We start from the raw sequence: 13,498 nt of genomic DNA, 5'->3' as shown, positions 1-13,498 counted from the left end.
CAACACAACTTGGAGCATCAATGACATTGGAGTGGATAATTTTTTTTTCCGACTGAGTATGATGCAACAATTACTGTAATTCTTAAGGATAGTCTATACATAATATATGCATATAAGAAATAAATCAGCCATCTTATATAATTTATTAAAAAGTAGTTTTGGTGACAAATAATATATTAATTATTACTTTAGTCCTTAAGAGATAAAAATTACAATATAAATCCAGATACACTTTAAGAACTAAATATGTAATTCTTATCTCTCAAGAACTAGAGTGATGAACGACTATATTTTCAGAGGCTAGTATCATTATTTACTCTATTATTTGTGTAGAATTTTTCACATTTATAATTTATTTTATACTTTGTATAGGATTTTTCTCAAGGATATTACCTTATTGTATGCATAATGATCTAATATGTTTTAGGGTGATTGTATATTCCTCTCTAACAAGTAGCATTCCCATATATCAAGTTGATATTTGATCTTATACTATATACATAGTTTTCAACAAAATCTTATATCATTAAAAAACTTTTTATTGAATTAAAAATAATTGTAATCAATCAAAGATTCACACCTAAAAAACATTATATTTTAAGAAATGTTTGAGGTGAAATATTTTTGTTTCAGAATTATTTTCACAATAAGAGTAATCTTTGGAATTTACCATTATAGCTAAGAGAAGTTTCACGGATAACTATGGTTTAATATAAATTCTAAAGATTTATATTAGTTTAATATGTGTATTGATAATGCAATTTTTGATACTATTGACTATTTATCCATAAGTCGTATGAAATATTTTCATTTAGGACTCCATGACTATTAACCCACGAATGATTAGTAATATTGATACAATAGAAAAGGATGAATAATGTGCACAACCTAATTTGTCATTATATATAAGCATTGATAAGTAATAATAGATACCAAATGTATACACATGAGAATCGAAACATTTTTTCTTTTGAACCACAATTATTCTTTACTAAGACAATCTTATTTGAGTTCGGTGAAACCTATATAAGATGGTCACCAATTAGTAGATATCATCACAATATTAAGAGTGCCTATATATATATAAACTCAACGAATATTGGGGCTTAAAGAAGGGCTTTGGCGTACTTTATGAACTAAAGACACTAAATATTTTCTGTTAACATAAAAAATTATTGAGTTGGGATTAGCCAAGAATGAGATAGCAGATAAAAAAGTATCATTTATATTTAATTATTACTGGTTGTTAAATATAACTAGTACATATAAATATTAAGACTTGAGATAATGCCTTATAAATCTTTCACCGGAATTATATAGATATTAGATCTATATCAAATAGTTCATCTATCTTGTCAAAATGAATGTACCGTAGTCTTAGTTTCTTGGAAGAAAGAAAAGAAGGAAATTAAAAAGAACAAAAAAAGAAGAAAATATATTGATAATTTATTATTAGAATTAACCATACACAAAGATAAAGTATATAAAATTTATACAATAAAAAATTGGTAGTTACTTGAAAACTAAAATACCATTTAAAGGAAAACTAATCCTAACTATCATAACAAAAAACTACTTAAGAATGAGTTATCTTTAATATCTCATCTTAAGCTGGAGAATGAATACCATTAACTCTCAGCTTGAGTATAAAGTATAAAACATGAAAAATCGGATTTAGAGTTTGGAAGAACCATCAAATTATGTTGAAAGAATGATAGAAAAGTAAGATGAAATATGAGCAATTTTGCTCAAGAATAACAAGATAAAAGTAAGATGAAATATGAGCAATTTTGCTCAAGAATAACAAGAGAAAACTAAGATAAAATATGAGCAATTTTGCTCAAGAACAACAAAAGAATAATATGGGTAATATTTGCCTCAAGAATATTGAGAAGAATTAAGAAAAATATTGGAAAATTTTGCTCAAAAATATTAAGAAGAATTTAGAGAAATAAAGAATATGAATATTGTAAAAGAAAATTATGAAGTAAGAGAGCATATTAGTGAGAGGAAAAGAGGAACAAAATTTGGTGAAAGAGAATCATGGCCATGTTTAAAGCTTGTTAAAGATTGGTTACTTTTAGACCTTGAATGATTGGTTTGGATTCTTGCTAGTTTTGTTGTGATAATATTTCTTTCACGATCTTGACTTTTCCACCTTAGTGTCTACACCATTCTTGATAAGCCCATACTTCTTTGCATTCTCAACATAGTCATAGATCAAACTAAAACTAGTGGATTTGCAACCTCCAAAATGTGTTGTGAATTTGAATACGAATAGAGTTAACATCCTTCACTTCATATATTCTTGCAAGTTTCTCCTTAAGTTCTGTATTTTATACATTTCCCCTTCTTCGATGAAGAGCTTCAATGATCAATTGCTTCCTAGAAACAAGCCTCTTGGTCATGAACTTTCTCGTTCTGAAGGTAATTGTCTTCTCCGCCGTGATTGTGTTCCACAACAATGTAACACTTGCCATTATCATCACTAGAAATATTTCTTGAATAACAACTAGAAGCAGAATTTGGGAAAAAAGATAATTAATTGATCTGATATCATCTTAGTTTCTTGCTAAATCAACGAGAAAGAAAGGAAGAGAATTAAAAGAGCATAAAACAGAAGAAAATATATTGAACATTCATTATTGGAATTGACCCTACACAAATGTAAAATGTAGAGAATTTATACAATGAAAAAATTGGTAGTTGCTCGAAACTCAAACTACCATTTAAAGTAAAACTAATCCTAACTATCATAACAAAAAACTATCCAAGAATGAATCTTCTTTAACATATAGTTCCTAAGTTGAAATATTGGTCTTCAATATTACTATTGGGCTTTATTGGACCCCGTTAAATGTTGACTAATTGTGACAGAAACCTTCAGATTCGAGAGGAAAAGTGGAGTGAAGTTGGCAAAAATCAAATCCAATTGATTTTATCATTTTTTTATATATGCAAAGAGTTTTATGTGAAGGAAAGAGAAAATTGTGCATCCAATAGAGTTTGAACTTTGAAGTTAAGTGCTTACACTTATGTCCTATATAGCTTTACCAACTAAGCCCATTTAATAACATCACGTTTGGATCTCTGGGATCAAGGCGGCAGCCTGATTAAGATAGAATATTCATGGATATGTATGATAGGAGAGAAATCTCTGATCAACGATAGAACAAGATCCATTTTGAATCATATTTAAGGAATTCCTTGGTCCGGATCAAAGAAATAATATCACTCGATCATTATCAAATTGACTGTCATTTCGTGTGTTACTATTTGTGATTGATTTAAAAAAAATACATTTAAATTAAAAGTTTAATAATTAAATATTTTTATGGTTAATCATAAACAATTAGACATATAATTATTCCTTTTCTTGGTATAGAAGATTTCTATCTATATGATAGAGGCTGCAATCCATGAGTGACCAAATCAAATATGTTCATAAAGTTTCCACCCAATAAAATTAGGCTTATAGTGACATATAACAATTAGTTTGGTCATATATTAATTATTCTTGATAGTTACGTAGATGAACCTCAAAACTCAACTCACCTAGTTTTTTTCAAACAAAAAAGATGCCAAGTTTTAGCCTTTAGGGTGGGTTAACTAGTTAGTTATAGATTATAAATATCAATTATATAAATAAATTTTGACACATTCATCCATTGAACACTAGCGTTTACATTTGTACTTTATCTTTACCACTTTCTTGTTGCATTCATCTCAAATATTAAATTTATGCAAACTTAGGATATAATTCAACCTTTCAAAATAAACGCTTTTTGGAGTAGCTAGGAACACAAATAGCTGAAAAATGTATAGTCTCTTTCTTAGCATATATCATCAACAAGAGGAATCAATTGTGAGATTAGATGAACAATTGGCTAATGAGAAAACCGCATCAAATAATATAAAGACAACATTGCTTGCACAAAACAACCAATTAAAGAGAGAATATTGATGAGACAACTCCTTCACATGATCTTTAGAAGAAAACAATATATATTGAACATCATATTTGCGAGGATATATCTATTCAGAGACTTCAAAGTGATGTTTAACTTAGTAATCCCTACTTCTGTACGGTCAATGAACCCCAATGAAAAAAAGATATATCTGGTGACAATATATACATCATTCATCGTTCATGTCTCTTAAAAGTAATACAAATAAATGATGTATTGATTATATATAAATTTTTACATTGACATAAATATTACACTCTTTATGATCTTTATTATTATTTAGTAATACACACCTAACGTTATAATATTTGATTATGGACTTATGGCTATGGTATTAATCAAGAACGTTATTCTCTTATTTTTTTTATTCAAACTTTTCAACTTATAATTGGAAACTAGTTACATGGGCTCTACGATTTAAGGCCCATTTGTTCAACTCTATCTGAGAAGGTAAATGAGGCCGAAGGAAAGCACATGAAGCCTACTTTTCTGATATCACACTGTTGTTATATTATTTACGAAGCTGAATAAAACAAACCAGGAACCGTCGGATAAAATCGATTGTATATTTGTATTTGTGTAAGTTAACTCTTGTGTTTGCTCAAAAAGTAATAACTATTATTATTTTCAATTAAATTTATTTTGTTTTTGATCAACCACGAGACTTCAATATATTGAATGACATAATGTAAAACAACATATTTTATTGGATAATCTATAGCCTCTGTTTTAATTTGTAGTTGCAATTGCGATTATGATTACGATTATTATGATTATGATCATTGTGATAGGATTGTGACCTTTACGGTGTTAATTATTTTTTGATTAATAAAATATTTTGACATCGATGCAATATGATATGATTGTGTCGCAGTCCGTTGTGGTTACATCATTGTGATTCGATATCACACGCAATTGTAATGTAACTTAGTTGTACAGTCACCACAATCATAATATTGCAGCTACATCACATGATACCGTTCATAATTTCAAACAGTGGCCCATATAAATATTCCCCATCTCAAATGTTAGGTTATATTTGTTGTCCAAACTTTATATCACCCGGTGGATATCGGTTGAAATGTAATAAACTTAATAGAAAATTTAACAAATAATTTATTTGGCCAAATCCCACACTTCAATGCATGGATAAGACAAAGTGACAGATAACAATTTTATTCCACAGCAAGGTATCCCTTTGAATCAAGGGAAATTCCATCTCTTTATGTTCATCAAAACATTAGCGAAATGAAATATGTAGAAATCTATGCGCATGTTAACATATATAGTTAACTTATTTTGACATCATGGAAGCAAAACTTAAAATGATTTTGAGAAAGTCATATGATGTTTTTTTTGTTCCCCTTGGCTGCTTCACTTTGTCAAGTAGTTAGGTCAAGAAGAAAAATTATATCTGGCCGGCACTCACTGACAGGAGTTACCACCAAATTACTTCATCATCAGATCATAGGTTACAATAGATAATAATGACATAATATAAGGCACACTGATCGAATAAGGATCATTTACAATATTAGAAAGGGATATTCCTTTTTTCTTTTAGTTTTAAGAATAAAAATATATAATATATATAAAAAATATAAATATTATTACATTTTACTTTTTCTTATTTTATTATATCACTTCTCATCCAGTATTGGGTGGAGAGAATTCGGACTCAATTGTGGCTGATTAATTATTTGTCATATTTTCCACATTTTTCTTTGCCACCCTATTTTAACTCACTGTATTCTAAGGTTAGACCGAACATGCTATACAATCTTTTTTTGTCTCTTGGAACAAGTATAGTTTAGAGCAGGGAAGGCATACCCTACTGCAAGGTCAAAAAAGACAACCCAATTTAATGTGGATTAATATTTGCGTATGAATATATTCTTGAAACTTAAAATATGCAATAAATTTATTAATTGAGTAAATTATAAGTTTTTTATTAAAGTGAGTAAAAAAAGTAATAAACTTTAAAGATGTGTTCTACGATCTTTATATACATATATAATAAGTTAAACTTCTGACACATGCATTGCCAATTAGGCCACGTACGTGGTTTCCCTGACAAGGTAACGAGTAACCATCCATTGATTACCTAATCAATTAAATAAGCCAGAAGAAAATTGAAACTTTGAATGTATAGAATAAATTAAACAAACAAATAAACAATGTATTTTTTTTTTCAATTTAGCTTTGCACATGTAATTATTCTATGACATGTAGTAATAGTTCAGATCTAGCCAACTCTTAGAAAGATCAGGGTGGTGCAGCGTTATCATGAGTTTCCACTTGTGTTAAACAAACAAGACGTGTATATTTAATAATTTCAACTTAATCAATAAAGCCAAATAAGTAGTCTAGCATGAATTTGAGAATTTGATTTCTAACTCAAAAATGAGACAAAAAACAATCATCAATCTGCGTCACTACTTGAGATTGATGTTGAGAGATTGGTCCACGCATAATAATTTTTCAGCAATGTACGTGACTCTTGACAACACGAAAAGTGGTGCATACTCGATTGATAATAATTCTGTGTGTATTTGATATAAATTGTGTTTTTAATTACGATTATAGAATTCTGAGAATAAAATGAGAAAATAAATATACGTGTCAAGGGCCAACATGCATATTGATTGACTGTCCTTGACAAGAAGATGGATCCAAAGATGATAATGGTCAATTTCTTTTCAAATGTGTAACTGTTGGGTTTATTCAAGCGTGAAGTCCCACATTGGATATGTAGGGAGAAGTGAAAGAGTTTATAAGAAGGAAAGACTCATAGAACTAATGCCTTAAGGTTTTGGTTCAAGACGTGTGTCTCACCCTTTAAATTAAAGGTTTGAGTCTCACATATAGTGATATATTAACAATTGTGGATATATCCATTCAGCATGCTCATGTACTGCTGCTAATATTAGTTGAAGGAATTAACTTGGATACATAAATTAGAAATCTAGTACTTATACAATGGTAAAATCTTCATTTGACCAAAATAATATTGTACCCTTATTTATTAAATCTTAATGATTCATAAACATCAAATCAATAATGGTGGGTCATATTTTTCGAGTATACAAAAGCAAGATACCAAAGCAAAAAAAACTAAGTGATCATCAATACCTTCACAAAATTTAACTCTCCTTTGTTCTTGAATAAATTTTTTAGTTTCTTATACTCAGCTTTATTTTGTTATCCTAAGTGAAACGAAAAATATGCATCACAATTTTCTAGCTATTTTTTAATGAACACCAAACCGTGAACTGCTTAGTTACATCATAATTACGATCGTATTGCAAAAGTTAAAGGTTCGATCATGTGAAAGCAATGAAGATTTACGTGTCTAAAACAACGATTTGCATCAATATACCATTAACTTTAGATTAAAGTAATAGCTATGTTTGTTTAGGGTAGCGTCAATGAATAAGACACAATGGGGTCAAATCAGTTAATCCTAAACAGGGAATGGAATTATTAAAATAAGAAGATCAGATTCTTTTTCGATTAAGTCAATATTTACCCAAATTCATTAAACAAAACTCCAAATCTTTAAGGTTTTTGAGATCCTATCATCATCTCCGTTTGCTTTATTTTGTTATTATTTTATTACTATAAAAGCACGGTTACTTTATCATTTATATTCGTTTAACCATGATTTAGCCACCCACTTCAAACCTACTCCAAATTTGCACCAAATAAAGTGACCCCTTTCATCACGTGTTAGCTCACAAGATTACATGACCAGTGAACTTTTCAATAGGGTCTTTGAATTAAAATCATATACCCTACTTATCCTATTAAGGACAATGATATCATTTTTTTAACCTTTCTCTTGGCTGAACAAGGAAACAAAAAAGAGTCTACAAGATGGATAAAAATTTGGTGTCTCAAACAATGTCTCAGACTAATGATATTGAAACAAAAATAAAAAAATAATGAATATTTAATTTTTTAATTGATATAATATATTTTTATTATACGGGACGTGAGTTATAACACAATTTGAGACACCGAATTTTTGTTTCCTGAATAAAGTGATTGAAAGAACAAAGTATAAAATAGTTGATAACTAATTGAATATGTATAAGCAAACACATGGAAACTCCAACCACCTTCCTCCAACATTCAACATCAAAACTACAATTATTTTAGACACGGTTCACAATTTTGACAACCTGTTGAATCCCCACAGGATTGTCCAAATTGGTTGGCATATAAATCCAACCTTAAGTTGAATTATTTGTGAAAGATAAAGCGAAACAGCAATCAACATTAGTGGCGATTGATGTTTCTTCAAAGCAAAAAATGCATATTTTGTAGAAATTGTATTGATCTTATTGGGAGTTCTAAATAAACAAAACTTATATATTTTAGAGAAACATGGCATTGTTTTGTCATGTCAATATGAATCTTCAAGTTCAAATGGAATAGACAAATGCAACAAAACTTTGTATGTACAATCAGCTTTTCGACTTTTCAGTGTAATTTATAAACGATAAAGGAGGGCGAGGTTTACATCAATCCCTATATGCATCACATGTCCGCAATTTGAAAGTTGTAAAAAAAACTTCGTGATGCAATTTAATAATTTGATATATAAATCTTCAGAAGTCCAGCATATCATGATTGTAACATAAAAACATTAGTGTTTTCATAGAAATCATTATCTAAATCAATTTTCTGAAACTTAGCTGTACATCAAACCAGATATTGTATTAGGTTAAGCGATCTAAATAGTTAATCCGTTTGTTTGAATTAGATTTCATATACAATTAATATTTTTATCAATAAATATAAAATTAACATTTATATAATTAATAATTATGTATAATTATATTGAAATAACATTTCTCACTATTTGTTTAGATAAGAGTAAAACAAAATAATAGAGTAGTGTCCCATTCTTTTTTAATTTTAAGTAAATTGTTTAGTTTATTTCTCATGTTATCCTATTTAACTGAGTTTAACACGGTTGGACTATAATTTTCTCGGTTCAAAATGGTCATACTCTCATTCGATTAAAATGGCAAACATAGTCATTTTCAAATCTGGTTAGTAATCAAATCGATCAGACCGCCTAGTACGAACCGATTCTCATATCACTTATCTTTATCTATATAGTATGCTTTGATTAAGAATACAAACATAGCCATTATTTGCATCCTTAGATTGCTTTCTTTTAAGTGTCATAACTTTTTTACCCTTATTTAGTAAAAAAAAGGAAGTATGCTCTTTTATTGGATGGAAATCCTATCAATGAAGATTGTGATACATGTTTAAAAAAAATGATTTTAAATTATTTTTAATAAAAAATTAAATTAAAATTTTAAAAATATTTTTCTCTTCATATTTGAATACTAAAGTGTGCAATATTTGATAGTAGTTGAACTCCCTTTTATTGTATATACTTTTGTTTTGTACCAAGGTGTTGAAGGTTAATTATAGTTTTGACGGGATCTATGACAATCAATAAACTAGAAGGGGATAACAATGTAAATTGCTTAATATTGAATTAAATTTGTTCTATTCCAATCAATCCCACTAACTTGAAACATGAAATTAAGAGATTTTGTCCCACTACTTTTATCCTATACACACCTTTTCGTAGATTTGTGCGTGTTTATTAGAGAACTTAAAAAAAAAAATCAACCTACTTATCATTATTAAATTTTTCTAGGCGCCGAATATGATATGTTGGTTCCTATTGCTTAAAGGTTTGATTGCTAGTTCATGCATGGGAGAGGTTTCGTTGTTTGATTCCGTGAAAGTGACAATTCAATGGTTACCTTTTACGATGAAATATCTCATGATGTGAAAATATAGTGCTAACCTAGTAACCTTACTCTCATTTTAAGATGGGTTATATACTTATATTCTTTAGACATACTTAATTTACAATGCTCAGATCTACAAAATAAAAGTTAAAAAAAATTGAGAGAAGACAATAGGTAGAAAATTAATCGTACTCCGAATAAATATGTAATAAAAACAACTCAACACATTTACAAATGATATTTCAAATTTTTCTTAATTGGAAAATATTCTCCATTATTTTTTGCATTTTCAGGCATGCAACCAAAAAACATATCATCTTACAAAAGCTTATGAAAATAGTTTGCTACAATAGAAAGTTTTTTATAAATTTATTTTTGCTGATAAAAAACACAATAGAAAGATTTTTAAAAAGAGTAGTTTGTAAAAGCATATACTAACTTTTTGTTGTAGTGATTAGAAGAGTTTGTTATAAATGTTGTTTAGCTTAATTTCAAACTAATATTGGGGTGGTGCTCATTCCAATTTTCCTATTTATTCACACTTTTCATATATTGGAGTATGGAAATTTGAACCCAACGTAAAATGTAGTATTTCATTTTTGAGATATCTATTGAAATAGATGCATAATTCAAGTATTAGAGTGTATCTAGTCAAGTTGTTATAACTTAGTATAAATAATAGTTCAAGTTTGTTATAGTTAGTTGGTAATTGAACTACTTTACTATAAAAGGAAATGATGTATTCATTTGATTCATTGAATGAGAACAAACAATTCTCTCACAAACTCTCATAAACTATTTTTCTTCTCCCTCTCTACTTGTTGTTTTTATGCATCAATCTCCAACAAACTTGGTATCACGAGCAAGAAGATCAAAAAGAACCTGCAGAGTAGAGCATTGTAATTATCACTAAGTGTCAAGATCCGTGTTGCTTTCACTGCGTGTGAAGGTATTGAGGAAATAAGGGGATTGCAAACTAGTGTAGTCTTAATCAAAGAATGGGCAGAAGACAGATCCACGGAAGCAATAAAGATGGTTGGAAATGGCAATAGTCTCCCATCGATGGGACTCCCCATCCTAACAGAGAAAAATTAGGACAGATGGAAGACTCAAATGAAGGTCCTATTCTGTTTCCAAGAAGTGAGTGAAGTAGTTGAAGATGGATTCCTACCACTGAACATTGATGCCACAGAAGTACAGAGAACAACACATAAAGAAGCAAGAAAGAAGGACAACAAGGCATTGTTTCTGATACATCAATGCGTGAATGATATACACTTTGAAAATTTTCAGAATGCAACCACTGCCAAAGAAGCATGGGACATCCTGATTCGAAGTCATGCAGGGGGAGACAAGATTAAGAAGGTGAAGTTACAGACTCTAAGAAAAAGTATGAGCTGCTAAACATGGAAGAAAGTGATAGGATTGGTGAATACTTCACCAAAACCCTAACCATAACCAACCAAATGAAAGGTTGTGGAGAAGCAATATCAGATCTCATGATAATTGAGAAGATTATGAGATCTCTGCCTCAAAAGTTTGATTTCATTATGGTAGCAATTGAAGAATCAAAAGACATCAATAATATGAAGATTGAAGAACTTCAAAGCTCATTATAAGCACATGAGATGGGGCTGCTTGACATGAATCCAAGCAAGAAAACAAAACAAGCTTTGAAGGCAAATCATTACAATGATGATGAAAGAAGAAAAGACAAGAAGTGGAAAGGAAGGCATGGGTATCAAAAGAAGTGGCCAACAAACTCAGAAAGGATCAAATCCACTCATGATTGGCTTGAATCATCTGATAGAAGAGGAAGGTCCAGAATGAGTTAAAATCAGAAGAGATTTGATAAAAGAAAAGTAGAGTGCTTCAAATGTCACAAGATGGGTCACTACTCTTATGAATGCACAACTCATAAATCAAGACAATCAAAGAATCACGAGGAAGCCTAAGTTGCACAAGAGGAATCAGATTCAGAACCATTGAGCTTAATGGTGACAACCTCAGCAGAAAACTCACTAATAAATCATGGTATCTAGATTCAGGATGTTCAAACCACATGACAAGGTATAAAGAGTGGTTGGTAGACTTTGATTCATCAAAGAAGAATAAAGTAAGATTTGCATATGACAGTTCACTAGAGGTTGAAGGATCTGGGAATGTAGTATTCACAAGGCAGAATGGATCAAAGGCTATGATTTCAAATGTGCTATTAGTGCCTAAGATGAAATGTAACCTACTAAGCATTGGTCAATTGGTAGAGAAGGGGTTCAGTGTGCTAGTAAGGAATAGACATCTTGAACTCTTTGATTCAGATGATAAACTCATACTCAAGAGCAAGCAAACCAAGAACAAAATATACCAAGTAAACATTAAGGCTGCTGAAGTTCAATGCTTGGCCACTATGGAGACTAGTGATGAAAGCTGGTTGTGGAATTCAAGGTATGGTCACCTAAACTTTAATAGCTTACATCAACTAGGATCAAAACATATGGTGAATGGAATTCCCATCACAACATTACCTAAAAAGGTTTGTGAGGTATTTCTGGTTGGAAAACAACCCAGGAATTCATTCAAATTAGAACTGAATGTGAGATCCAAGTCAGTGTTAGAGGTTGCACATTCAGATGTTTGTGGCCCCTTTGAAACTCCATCATTGGCTGGAAATAGATACTTCATAATCTTTGTGGATGAATTTAGTAGAATGATATGGCTAGATATGTTGAAGACCAAAAGCAATGCATTTGAATCATTCTTAAATTTCAAAGCAGTTGCTAAAAAGGAGAGTGGAAAGAAATTGAAGGTACTCAGAACAGATGGAGGCGATGAATTTACTTCAAATGAATTTGAAGCGTACTGCAAAAGAAAGGGAATCATCCATGAAATAACAATACCTTACACCCTCAACATAATGGCCTTGTAGAAATAAGAAACAAGACCATTATGGACATGGCTAAAAGTCTCATCAAGGAGAAGGATTTACCACAAAAACTGTGGGCTGAAGATGTATCAACTTCAGTATACATCTTGAATTGGTGTCCAACAAAAAGGCTTGAAGGTAGAGTATCACTTGAAGTATGGTCAGGAAGAAAACCACCAGTAGGGCACCTAAGAATATTTGGATCACTTGCTTTTAGACATGTACCAGACCAGAAGAGAACCAAGCTACAAGACAAAAGTCAAGCAATGATTCTAGTAGGGTATCATGCAACAGGTACATACAAGCTATATGATCCAATTAGAGAAAATATGTTGGTTAGTAGGGATGTAACACCGTGAATTTTACGATTTTGAATTATAAGATTTTTTTAATATTTTTATTAATTATATATTCGAAAATGAATTTCTGGGAATATTTGGTAAAGAATTAGACAAAACTCTAGTTGAGTTTTAGTCTTGTAATTTTATTTTCTATTTTGTGGTAAATTTTGGTAATTTTCGGAGACAGTCGGTTCTGAACCACTGTCGGGGCCGAAATCCACTCGGTACGGCTCAAAAAGTGGTTTTTGAGTTCCGTAACTCGGAATCGAATTTCGATTGCACCATTGGCTTCATAATTTCATTTTGAGTCAATATAGACCATGATTACACCTATACCTATTTTCTAAATATTTTTCACTCGGAATGCCGAAATCCGAAATTCTAATCGGATATTACGATCGGGCGATTTATAATATCCGATCGAGTATTAGCCAATATTACTCGAGCATTTTTATCGCACGTGTCCGCGAAGTGGTCGTTTCA

Source organism: Lupinus angustifolius, chromosome LG18 (genome assembly GCF_001865875.1).
Source record: "Lupinus angustifolius cultivar Tanjil chromosome LG18, LupAngTanjil_v1.0, whole genome shotgun sequence".
Classification (NCBI taxonomy): domain Eukaryota; kingdom Viridiplantae; phylum Streptophyta; class Magnoliopsida; order Fabales; family Fabaceae; genus Lupinus; species Lupinus angustifolius.
Note: the sequence above shows the minus strand (reverse complement) of the source record.